This window comes from Dermacentor albipictus, chromosome 5 (assembly GCF_038994185.2).
Source record: "Dermacentor albipictus isolate Rhodes 1998 colony chromosome 5, USDA_Dalb.pri_finalv2, whole genome shotgun sequence".
NCBI lineage: Eukaryota > Metazoa > Arthropoda > Arachnida > Ixodida > Ixodidae > Dermacentor > Dermacentor albipictus.
The window spans coordinates 95,280,686-95,294,149 of record NC_091825.1 but is presented as its reverse complement, the minus strand read 5'-3'; positions in this window follow the sequence as shown (position 1 = coordinate 95,294,149).

The window sequence follows — 13,464 nt, the reverse complement described above, 5'->3', positions numbered from 1 at the left end:
ATAACTACTTTTTCCAAACCCTCATCACCATGCTCTAAATATCTCAACCTTTTAAGCACAGTTTTCTTTACATCAACAATTGAAGTCTGGAATTCATTGCCGGGCAACATCCGTTCACTATCACTGAAACAATTCACGCAAGCTTGTTTATAAATGTTGTATGTTTGTTGTTCATCCCACTTCTGCAATAGTCTCATTGAGGCTGCAGCATGTATAAATAAATAAATAAATAAATAAATAAATAAATAAATAAATAAATAGGTTTCTCGCCAGCGTTTATTTTTGTTTTCAGGAACTTATATTCAAGGAATCCCCAGTGCGTCGGCCAATATTGTATTCTTAGTGAGCGAAGGGCGCACGGCCGTAGGACGCAGAAGTGCGATAGCAGACATGCAGAAGAATATACAGCTCCATAAGACACACACACACACACACACAAAAAAAAAAGTGATGGGCTTTTTTCCGCACAAAGCCATCCCTGGTAGACATCTGGCTGAGTGGGGACATATTTTCAGTTCGGAGATGAAAGGCAAACAGCATAGTTTACATCTGCCAGCTTGACACAGCTCGACTCTCTAGAAAAGAAAGATTTTTTTTTGCCGTTTTCTGTTTTCGCACTTGTGCATGCTTTCTCTGTTCATACTGCTTTGCAACGTTTCTGTGGTCTTCTCATATCTCGTGCAGCTCTAGCAGGGCTAGTCACGTGAAACAGCTTCTCGTCTATCACTGCGCTCAGGCAGATACTGACATATCCTTACGCTTCAGTACCTTTATTATTTCTTTAGTATAGCTTTACATTTTAAACACCTCCACAGCACTATCAGTAGATTTAACAACTCCTTTTTGCTAGATACCATAGCAGGATGAAATAAACTACCAGGATCAATCGACGCTGAACGCAATCTCCCAATGTTTAGAGAGACAATAACCGTGCAGCTAGGTTATGTTATGTGATCCTGATTATGTTTCCTCGCTGTTAGCTTCGGTGTTTCTACATTAGGTATACAGCTTCTGTAATAAATAATTGTGGGCTTTTTAGGTGCCGTAACCACGATTTGATTATGAGGCTTGCTGAAGGGGAGGGGGGGGGGGTGGAGGGCAGACTGCAGATTAATGTTCACCACCAGCGGACATTTAACGTGCCCACAATTCACGGGACACGGGCGTTTTTGCATTTCGCCCATATCGGAATGCAGCCACGGCGGCCGGTATTCGATCCCGGAACGTCATATCTAGCAGCGCAACACCACAGGCGCTAAGCCACCACGGCGGGTATAGCTTTTGTTTCGTGCCGCCTTAGATTTGTCTTTTTTGTTCGTTTCATTTGTTATTGTTTATGCCGTAGTGACAAGTGCTGTACTTGATGTAAAAAGAAAAACCTGATGATGCTGCTGCTGATGACACAACTTTGAAACTTCCTTTGCAAACCATTGAAACACAGTAACAGTTTCGAATGTTCACCAGTGTTCTGGATGTCATTCATTATTCACATTTATTCCTCCCTTTAATCAATCAATCAACCAATCAGTCAATCTGTCCGTCCGTCCGTACATATCTGTCTGTCTGTCTGTCTGTCTGTCTGTCTGTATGTCTGTCTGTCTCTGCCTCTCTCTCTCTGTCTCTCTCTCTCTCCTCTTTCTCTCTCCCCCTCTCTCTCTCTCTCCAGCCAGCTGGCCAGCTATACATACATCCAGTAGCTACACGGGATGTTTTTCTGGAGATAGTCAAATTTCGCCATGCTGTCAAATTTGGTAATGACGGCATTTTGAGCGAATCGGAGATGTCGTGGCAGCCTTCTGGGCCCTTCTGATTGGTTAAAAATGCAGCGTTTGACAACTATCAAGCCAGTCCAGGCAGCCGAGCTAGCCCAGCCTAGCCAGCGAGCGAGTCAGCCAGTCAATGTCGGTCAATCGGTCGTTTGTAAAGAGCAAAGGCTAGAGGCCACTGTCATCGTGAACACAGCGCGCCTTCTACCATGTCTCGGCGTTGTGGTTACTGACAGACGATTCTTTTTACTGGAAAGAAAAAAAAAATGAGTGCCATTACTAAACTCAAGAACTGTTACGTTGTACTGGAGGCTAAGTTAGACTTATTTCTATACACAGCATAGGCCTCTCTTTGTTCCATGCGCTTCTATCATCTCCATGCAGCCACGTGTCCCTCTAATGTGAAGATTTACCCATCTTCATGAGTGTCTGGCCTCGTACGGGTACGCGCAACACGAAGCTCCCCATAATGGGGTCCACTTTCGGCATCCAAGACGTAATTGGATAGAAGAGCCGTTCGCCCAGCGTTCCCGATGCGTATGCCCCTTGCGAGAAGCCCGGGGGTCTTCGCTCCAGCTCATCAAAAGAAAAACAGTTGGAGCTGTATAGGGACCGTGTCGGCTGGGAGCTTACATGCATAAGGCATGATTCTGAGCGCTCAATCTGAGACTGCCTTCGTGCGTGCACTTTCTTTTTGCTTGCTCGCGTTATTATGCGGGAGTCTTGTGCAGCGTGCGTTGACAAGTAGGGTCGGTGTGCTCACCATGAGCCAGCACGCTGCTGCGATTGCCGGAAAGCGAATCAGTCGAAGGATTGGCTCGCATCCCCGGATGTGTAAAAGTCCGCTGACGTCAGCACCGCGCTACTGCGTCGTTGATCCGGTGTCGGTCTTGCATCACTTACAGGAGAAAGCTGCTGCTTACATTACCTGAGCACCTCCGTAGGTTGATGTGTATCCCCTTACTTATTTGCACTTTGACACACGCTTACGCGTCGGCATCCACAGAGCCTCAACAATCTCCGCGTCATGTTCACATTATCTTTAGGGGCATGTCTGACTGAGAGACTACGCATTCGGGCACCACGAAATTTGCCCTTGGTGCGTTGTTCTTACGCGTGTTTTTTTTTCTTGGAACGCCGCTACATACCTATACGTCTATAGCACATGTCATACACGCTTTGTTAGTGCCTTGCGAAGACTTCCTCAGCTAAGCGACCAGGGGCTTGTACGAGGTATATACTTGATGGCATTCCTATACATTAGTAGCCCATTAGATTGTTTACTCTTTCCTTTATGGCGTCCCTTCCTCGGCGACAATGTCGCTACAAGAGGTACCATAAAGCAACAAGCAAAAGAAAATACCTCGCGCCACTCCGTAGCCAAGCCCATCTTTTATTGCGATACTCATGGGAAATCGCGAAGGTTGCGTTATGCATTGACTTTGTTAGATATGCTCGCTTTTGCGTTTGCGCTAAGGACCCGGTATTAAATTGGTGATGAATGCGCAGGACAATACGGTTGTGGCCGGCATGCTTCTGCGTTTTGCCACGTTTCGTGTTTGGGGAACAGACGCATCTCTCCCTGGGGACATTCCGCGCTATCAGCGTAAACGCCTGATTTTCCGCAAAGTCAGCGCACGTTCGGCGTCAAGACAACTTCCAGCCTTCGACTTGGACAGGATGTTCCGAACATGCGTCGAATTGAAGTGGAATTACAACAGAAAAGGCAAGTTTTCTTCACCGGATCATCACATGCGACGAGATGTGGATGTATCATTGAACTCGAAAAATAAAAGAAAGAAACTTGTCGTCAACAATGAAAACCTGTGGACTCAAACACCTAAGAAGTTTCAAGCGACTCTGTTGGCTGGAAATGTTACGGCGACGATTTTTTTAGATGAATGCGGCATCATTTATGTTGATTTTCTCCCCAGTAGTGAGGCTATCAACAGAGAGTGTTACAGTGACGTTATCCAACGTGGATGCAGTGCACTCGGCAGGAAACGGCCTGGCTTGATTAGCATGGTCCGGCACAGCCGTCGTCATGCCAACGTCTTCACGCTGTGGTGGTGCCCTTGTCGTTATGCCGTCTTGGTCGTCCTGCGTAGCCATCGTCCAGTCATCGCCGTCATCGCCGTCATTTCATCGGCGTCACACCATCGTGGCGCTGTCCCACCGTCTACCAAAACGTTTTTGCCGAGAATTCGTCCCGCCATCATTAAACACAGTTATCGATGTCAGCAGTATACTTCCGAGGTATTGCTATAGTTGGTCCATTCGATTACTGCGGTTCGCGGAAGAAGAAATTAGCTTACTTATCATGAAATTACGGTACCTGAAGCATCTGTTTTGTGAATACAGGTCGCGATAAATTAAGTTGAATTGAACTTAATTGCCCTGCGGTATGCCAGAGCATGTTCGGGTCAACCGTCTTAACTCTTCACTAAATTGGCGTGGCCGGCGATCACAGGCAAAAGCCAACGGCAGCCACAGACCTTCACTGCGCGTGCGATATGCCCGGCTGCTTCATTATGCTTCGCGGCCACAATATGTAGTAGCTCTTATGATCACCTCCGCTACGTGCTCCGCCATCTGCCTCCACCCACTTTTCCCCCATCGCGCTTGAAGGCCAGTAACGCTCGGGTAAAACTTTCATTCCTGCTGCGAAAACGCGCTCTCGCGGTTAATCCTCCTATGCCGCGGCTTCCCTGGAGCCGCTGCTCGTAATGGCCGAGTTGATTGGCTCATTTGCATAGCGAAACGAGGTCATCCTTTGCAGGGAACACGAGATTTGCATTTGCTCAGACACCGTTTGCGGGGGAAAAAAATTCGCGCTACAGCATAAGGGGAAAAAAAAGTCCAGAAGTAATAGCACGGCTAGGGCCCGTGGCTATTTAATCATACTGATTCCGAAACTTCCTCCCCGATCTCCGCGTTTCAAACTCTTGCGCAATGATTGCACAGTATGTTGCAGCCATGGAAATTGTTGCACAATGTTACACGGTGTTTAGCTAGCCGGTTCGTGTGTGACGACACAGAAAGGCGCAGCTGCGACAACGACGTCAGAGACAGCGCGCTCCACCTGTCTTTTAAGACTCTGTAGGATGAAATATTACCGTTTGTTAGTTGGTTCCAGGGAGGCGCGAATTTGCGCCTCATTAGTGACCGCAGATGTCCGAGTTCTTGAACGGACTTTTGCGTTTGAAACAAATGAAGAATCGGGGCGGCTTTGCGCTTGGTAACGAAACCTCATGTGAGATGTTCGAATGTTGTCACAGGTGCTACTTTGCGTTTCCGATAGCCTGGGCCTTTGGTTTTAACGCTATCGAAATATCCCTAAAGGTGATGAGATCGCACTGAATTATACTCGACTAGATGGCTGATACGATCGCACTCAAGTACGACTGAGGCAGTCACAGCACTACTTTTTTAATTTACAAGCTCAAATCACGTTAGTAACGGCCAGTATTTCTACATGGCGTTTCTACATCGGTACATATGTAATTATTGCGCGGGCGAACCACTAATTATTTACAGCGGGTCATGCAGGAAGCAACACACAAAAACGGCAAGGCAGGAGGAGGACGAATAAACTGCATGCATATACATATATACATTAGGGGTGTGCGAATATTGAAATTTTCGAATACGAATCGAATACGAATAAGGCAAAAAACTGTCTTCGAATATCGAATCGAATATCGAATATATGTGTAGTATTAAAATATTGCAAAACGAGGTAACAATAGCTTTATTACCCTTTTAAAAATAATATTGCATTTTACGAGGTTGGTTCAGGTTAAAGAGGCACTCATTATAGGTAATGCACTCAGGTAATGTCAGGTAATTCTCTGTCAGGTAAACGTTTGTTACAGATTATCGCGAAGGAAAATTGACTGCTCAACATGTTCGCAAAGTAAGGGCTCTCTATGCACTGTGACATTTGTCCAGGTAACATTTTCTAGGTGCATATTTTATTGCACATACTTACAAAGCCCGAAAGTACATCATATATTGTTATGAAAGAGCCCTGGAATAAAGCTTGGTAAAAAAAATCGAAACTGATCATGTACGTCGCACGGGTCTTTTGCAGATAGACTGGAACAGAGCGTACACATTCATAGTAAGGTTCGTTAGAGCACTTAAGATCACAGTGCTGTAACGCTGTGTCGTCGTTTGGTACCTTCTTTTGTCCTTGTTTTGTGTTGCGCTGTAACAAACCTTACTATGAATCCCAACCAACTGGCCCAATTTGCCATCTTGATGCAGAGCATGCAGATAATGCGTGGATCATGTGAAGCTCTCAGTGAATAAGCATGTTCTTAGGAGAATGTGGAGCAAGCATATAATTCGTTAATTGCTAAATTATTCACAGTCTGTCCAAATATTCGTCGTTTCGACCATTATTCGGCCTTCCTCGAATATTCGGGAATTTACGAATATGCATTTCTCGAATCGAATACGCTTCGAATAAGGAAAATATTCGATTCGTATTCGAAATTTCGAATATTCGCACACCCCTAATATACATATACATACATGCATATTTTGACATTCTAACATAACATGTGCACTTTTCTCCGCATTACTATTGCGAGCTATGCAACGGTAATCGTATTGCGTAATACTTCGTTTATAATTTCGCGTATTAGACATCTTGCGTTATTTTAGCCTTACAGAGGAAGTTCACTACCCCTTCTTAGAACATCTTCTTGCTAGGTTTTTCTTTCCTGTCTCAAAGTTTTTAATGGTTGTCTCATTTTTCATTTTCTCGCTTCAACGCTCGCACTCCACTGGCCTAACTTTCAGTTTTAAGCGTATTTTTTGTTCCACTGTCTGCATTGTGTCCTGTGTACATTATAGCTACCGGCTAGATTTTTGGTCCTTTTCCGCCACTGGGAATCCATCTTTTGTCTATACAAACACTTGCTGCCCTTCTGCTGTTGCCCATACCTCTCAGTATCTTCTCATAAGATATACCACTTTGGGCTTCCCCCCTGACCTCGAAAGATGCTCATACCGTGTCTGTTTATATTGATTCATTTGTAGTTATTTAACAGACCCCCAATGCTAATCTGTATTCTCATCTGTTTATACGCTCATCACGGTCTACGTCACGGTTGCTTGTGAATGTTCGGGACTTTTTTTACAAACTCATTGTAGTGCGACTTTGTCTTTTATGTTTACGCGTATATGTTCGTGGGTGTATAAGACTATGTACTGTAGGTTTCTGGCCCTATGATTTGGTTGCTCTTCATTTCCTTACTACATATATTTATCTTTATATTGTTGTTTCTGCTATGCGAACAGGAGTAGCCATCACCATTGCAGGGTGACTACATTTATTTCTTTCCTTTCAGCAAAGGCAGGAGCGGAGACGTTTTGGACATCCTCACTCCTATTTAAACAGCCAACAGGAGAAGGACTGGCATCGTATTCAGACGAATACATACCCCAACCTGCACCACCTACACAGAATACACCCCACGAGGTTCACTGACGAGTGCCCGTGGTGCACACACACACCCACACTAAAACACCACATGGGAGTGCCCCAGGAGGCCTCTGCACATAGACAGTCCCATATTACACGAACGTCCACTAATGAGGAATAAGCAGTGGGAGGCATGGCTTGCGGACGAGGGTCGGGAGAGCCAGTTGGCTCTTCTGGACCAAGCCCAGCGAGCCGCTCGTGCCAGTGGGGCCCTGGAATAGGGGCTCCAACCATCGTGCCTTATCTTATTTACTTTGAATAAAGTTTTACTCTCTCTCTCTCATTTCAATAAACAAAGAAGAAAGAAGATAAAGAAGATGCAGTGTTCACTTCGCGCACTGTTAACCATATTTCCTTTCGCAGCTGAGTTTGTCTTCGCCGCTGCCTCAATATCACTCTGTGCAAGGACGCGTCTATTGTCTTTTTCCTATCTTCGATTCACTATTTCCCAGTAGTGTTGGCGTTTCTGGTAATAGTTCTCTCTTACGGCCTATCATTTACCGATTTTCTCCGAGAACTCTTAGTGTAGGATCGCCGTCGAACATATCTTGCCGTCTTTTGTTTGTGTCGACCTCGTTTCCTCCAGTCACCAGCATCAATCTTCATTACTTCTCGCTGACATCTTTCATCATATGTAGCACGATAAAAACGGACATTCTCCTTGAAGCTACATCAACAAAGTAGTAAACGACGCTTCTCGCTAGTAAACATGGTTTGTCAAACAAGAACAAATGAATGCAGCCGATTAATTACTTATAGTTTAAAGGCTTTTTCAAGCCACGCTTTGCGGGCCCCAGCGCCAGTCGAGGCTTTTATTTTCGGGTCTGAGAGCAACGTCGCCAAACAAAGGCCGCAGGGGATAGGATGGAAACTGACTGTGTTCGTTTTTTTATTGGAAGGGCTGACGACGAAGCTTATGCGTCCGTCGAACGAACAAACTCTTTTGTCGGTATAGCAGGCGGAAGCGAATCAGATAAATAAATGATGCCGCTGGAAAACAAGCTGGCAAATATTAATGAGCGCTACGAGATATTCACTTAACAAAGTACCGCTTAGAATCGAGTGTGGCACAGAGTGGTACCGTTTCTCACTCCTTAATTATTCAGCGAGCAATGTTTGTCAGCTGCTCAAAATAACCGCAGGGTACGCTTTTGAAAGTGTAACAAACGAAACAACTGGTACGCATTGCGGTAATTGTAACGAAAGGAAAGCACAAGTGCGAATAATGATTTACCGAGAAAGGCATGTGCCCCGTGTACGGCAATTCAGCCAGAAATTAAAAAGAGAAAGATCGTTTGAAAAGTGAAAACAATATTTGGTTGCCGAGCTAAAGTGAAAGCACCGGGACGTTGTATGGACGGCAATGGTGAGACCCCCGCCCGCAGTATGTACGTGCTCCATCTCAATAAATCCGTGCAGTGGAGTCAAAGCTTGGAATCACGACGGTCGATCTGGAGCATGCATGCAAGAACCGCGGTAGACTTATGCGACTAGTGTGCGTCCGCTAATCCTATTGTGCGTGAAACCATTTGCATCTATAGGGATCAGGAACGGATAAGCGATGCATCAGTTAACACAACGGGAGCGTGAACGAGCTTTCATACTACCTGAAGACTGTGCAAAACTAAACTAAAGGGGGTTGATCCCGGAGACAGTGTGTATAATCCGATGTCGCGAGTGAAGCGAGGTATCGTGGTCACGTGGCGGGGATCTGGACGTCTTGCCGTCATGCCAGGCAGGCGGGCAATCGCTGCGCATCAAGACGGAGTGCAGAAGGTTGAACGGTTTGAAAACATTTATTTCACGGCTTCGCCTCAGATATAGATTGCAGCATGTGCACTGAATCCGGGTGTATTTGTTTTTCCTTTTCTGAAAACTCTCGTTTCTTGTTTTCTTGACGAGATGAGCATAGCTTTGACAGGACTGCACGGATTCCGCTAGACGTACCGCGCGAGCTTTCTAATAAGGGATAAAGAGTGAAGGGCAACGTGAGAAGAGGGCGAGAGAGGAGGAAATAAGCGAGGGAGTGCCGCTTTAATCGCGCCGCCAGCCACGATCAAAAGCAGGGGGCAGGGGGTCAGGTACGCGCCGTCTCATCAGGGCGAATGTCGCCGCGAGTCTTTTGAAGCGCGCCGCACTTTTGAAAGACGGGAGAAAGGTTAAGAAAGAAACAGAGGGAAAACTTGGAACGGGAACTGAAAAAAAAGAAACGCAAGAGGGATACGATCCGTCTCCTCAGGTCATCCAGGAGGTTTCAATTGAGTTGATGCTCCATATCTGCTGGGTTCGTGTGTGTAGTTATATAGCAAGAGCGCCGGTAACGACCTGACGCCGTGGTATAACAAAGGGTCTAACAGGCCCCTCATTTCGAACTTAAAAAGTGCATGCGTCTTCTCATTTACTTCGGCACACGATAATTTGATTTTGCAGGTAGCTTCAGTCGGGTGATGAAAAGAGGGGAATAAAGGGAAAGTGGACGACATAAGAGATATGAAACTTCGTAAGGTAATGACGGTGCTGTGTGGGCGTGGATAAAGGCACGCAATGTGAAACCGGTGAATAAAAGCGCGAGTGGCGTTCAGTTCGAGGTATTCAGGGGTGACTGCGATCAGAAGGTTAGAACGAAGGAATCCTAATAGTGATTTGTGTGGTTCGTGACAGTAACCAGTAGCTGAGGGGAATAGCACAGCCGTCGAAATTGTTTTCGCCGGTATAAAACTTGTCCGTTATTTACCTTATGCCATAAAACTTGCGTGCTCTGAAGCGATGAACAAGGACTGGCGCAAGACAATCGCGATATAACGAACATATAATCAGTGAAGCTGGCTGACAAATTACAAATTGTGGCTACGAACACAGTCCTACGTTAATTCAGTCAATGATTTGGAGCAATACGTTGTATTGAAATATTTAAAATTTTCCATTTCTTGAAAATGATTGTACAACGTTTCTTTAAACTTGTTGATTGCTCTATTTGTCACGATACCTTTGATAAGGTTATAATAACTGTTGTGCCTAATCCGGGACCATATTCCCACATCTTGTCGTTTGTATAGGAAAATTGTTTAGCAGTTTGCGCAGAAAATACAAAGGGACAGTTTACAAGACAACGCTGTCCCTGCGTCTTTTTGTGCTACATCCTAAAATGGAATACCAGTATACCCACACTTAGGTTCTTTCAAGGTACAAGAACTGTTTGTCAATAGGCGACCGCCTTTGTTAATTAGATATTTGTTATACCGATTGGCTTGAACTTTCTCTTACGCACTGATATCGTGTATGATCTATACTTTGCGAATGAGCGCAAGGTATAGATCATACGCGTGTGTTTGTGTGTGTGTGTGTGCGTCTGCGTGTGTGTGTGTGTGTGCGCGTGCGTGTGCGTGTGCGTGTGTGTGTGTGCGTGCGTGTGCGTGCGCGCGTGTGTGTATGTGTGTATGTGTGTGTATGTGTGTGTGTCTGTGTGTGTGTGTTTGTGTGTGTGTGCGCGCGTGCGTACGTGCGTGCATGTGTGTGTGCGTGCGCGCGTGTGTGTATGTGTGTATGTGTGTGTATGTGTGTGTGTCTGTGTGTGTGTGTATGTATGTGTTTGTGTGTGTGCGTGTGCGTGTGCGTGTGTGTGTGTGCGTGTGTGTGTGTGTGTGTGTTTGTGTGTTTGTGTGTGTGTGTGCGTGCGTGTGTGTGTGTGTGTGTGTGTGTGTGTGTGTGTGTGTGTGTGTGTGTGTGTGTGTGTGTGTGTGTGTGTGTGTGTGTGTGTGTGTGTGTGTGTGTGTGTGTGTGTGTGTGCGCGCGACGATATAGCTGCGTGACGACGCTTGTATGACAGCAAATGCATAATTTCTACGCCGGCCGTTCAACGCAAGCTTACGACGTGATGATTATTGGGTTATACATGCATGGTGGCTGATGGGTGGGAGCGTAAGCGACAGAAACACGATTTGTGACATCGTCGGCAACTACTCGTTATACAATCGTACGTACCAATGGCTATGCCTTGTGCTGTATGTTAAGAAAAGACGATAGCGTTTTTGTTCCAGCGAAGAAATACTAGAACTTAATTAACTTGAACGATCGTCAAGTTGGTGTAACGTCGCACATTTCCTATGTAAAGTTCTACGAGGAAAGCGGCTGGGGGAAAATTGGGTCGGTCCCGGAGGTAGCGTTCTCTAACACGGCGCCTCAAAGCGCGAGCTGTCGCACGAGCAAAGACGACGAGAAAGTGTCACGTGGTGCGCACGCACCCAGTGAGTGAGTGAAATAACTTTATTAGGTCCAGAGAAGACGCAGGGGAGACCCCGCTCCACCCGGCTAGTCCCACGTAGGGACCGCCAAGCCGAGCTTGACGGCCCGATCGCGGGCACTCTGGGCGGCCAGTGTTTGGTCGTTGAGTTCGGGGCTGCCCAAGAGCGCAGCCCACCTATCCTCGCTGAAGGAGGAGCCAATGGCTCCATACTCTCGCAACACATGATGCGATGTTGCCCTTAGTCCACAGGCAGGCCAGTCCGCACTGGGATGCCTTTCAGGGTATATTGCATGAAGAACCGCATGGTTAGGATACGCGCACACCCAGTGTTTCAAGGAGCTGTAACTGGCTCGTTACAAGCATGCGCGCGATTGTTTCCTACTCTGCTATGCTCGACGGCTGGTGTTAGATTCAACCATCGGTCGGACGATATTCCCTTTTCAATAAAGCGAGGCGAGACATAAACCTACCTACAGCAAAGTGCTACCATGAGGTAATAAATGTTTCACAACAATAAATAAATAAATAAATAAATAAATAAATAAATAAATGACAGACACTTAAGTATCCTTATGTGATTTGAATGCGAAAGCATTATGACTTCTTCATTTAATTGGTTGCGTCTGCGATACGTGACGCCATACATTGTGACGTGTCCTTCCCAACTCTACCTAAATACTCAATCCACTTTTATCCCCTTTACTTACAATTTGTACCAACCGGAATCCACCTCAATCCACTTTATTGCACCCTAATCCACCTTAATTAACTTAACTCTATTTTACCGCAATTCACTTTAACCCACAGTAATTACCCATAATTACTATTAATTACCCTTTTTATGCCATTTGCCATCATTTGTCACTGATGACGATGATTATTTTCGGCACCATCGCTCGATCACGCCGGATTTTCCGCCTCACGGGACACACAGTACTTTCGCATTATTAAATAAATAGACAGCTCGATGCATCATTTTCTCGCGCAGGATAAGATTCCGAGGTTCCTTTTGCGCCCCGCAACGTGGAACATGCCACCACCGTTCACACACGACCGTCGCCACGTTGCTACAAGTTTGCTCGGAGTTTCCGACACGCACGAAGACCGCAATTAGCCGCGACGCTTATTAATTAAGGCGGATCTTCGTGTCCAGCTCATGCTGCGGCCGTCACGTGTTCATTAAGACTGCGGTTTCGTATAGGCAGGCAGGCGTGAGAGCAGCCGGTCGGCGAGGCAACCTCCGTAACGACGGATCCGCTGCAAAGCCGTGCAGGGAAGCCCGTCAACACGAGCGCTCCGTGCTGAAATTACGCAGATTTCGTTCATTTCCTGCGTGGTTGCCTTCAGAACACGCGCAAACGGCATATTGAGGACGCTGTAAGCGTGCTGCTTGGCAGGCATGTTCTTTTCTTCTTTTTTTTTCTGTGACTACGTTGAGGTAGAATGCTATACGGGCTTTCTCGCCGTTCTTTTGGCGCTCCGTCGCAGCTATGCTGTTCCTCCAGAGGTACTACGTTGCATGCGGGCCTCAGAAACTGTGTCCCCTACGTTGAGTTCTTTTTTTTTTATCGATTTCAGTGTGGCTGCCTCGATAAAATTGCCTCGTATCACGCAATATCCTACCGGGAAGCGGCGTCCCAGGTCAACTGAAAGCCATAAATTCGGTTGGAAATAGTGTTGTTAGGGTTCCTTAAGTGCCTATAGTTTAGAAATATTAAAAATGTCAATGTACTGATCATCGGAAAACAATAACGTGGCGCAAGGGGAAGCTTTGACCTTGCATTTTAAGATGGTGCCACTACTCCTCCTCCTCTTTTTTTTTCTTTTTTAATGCGAGGGAGTAGGACGATCATTAACAGCAGTGAAATATTTACACCAGCAGTTATGATAATTCACAGCAGGGAGTTCAGGGACGTACAAAACGGACGTTAGTGCAGTATCAGCATTCATATTCATACAAT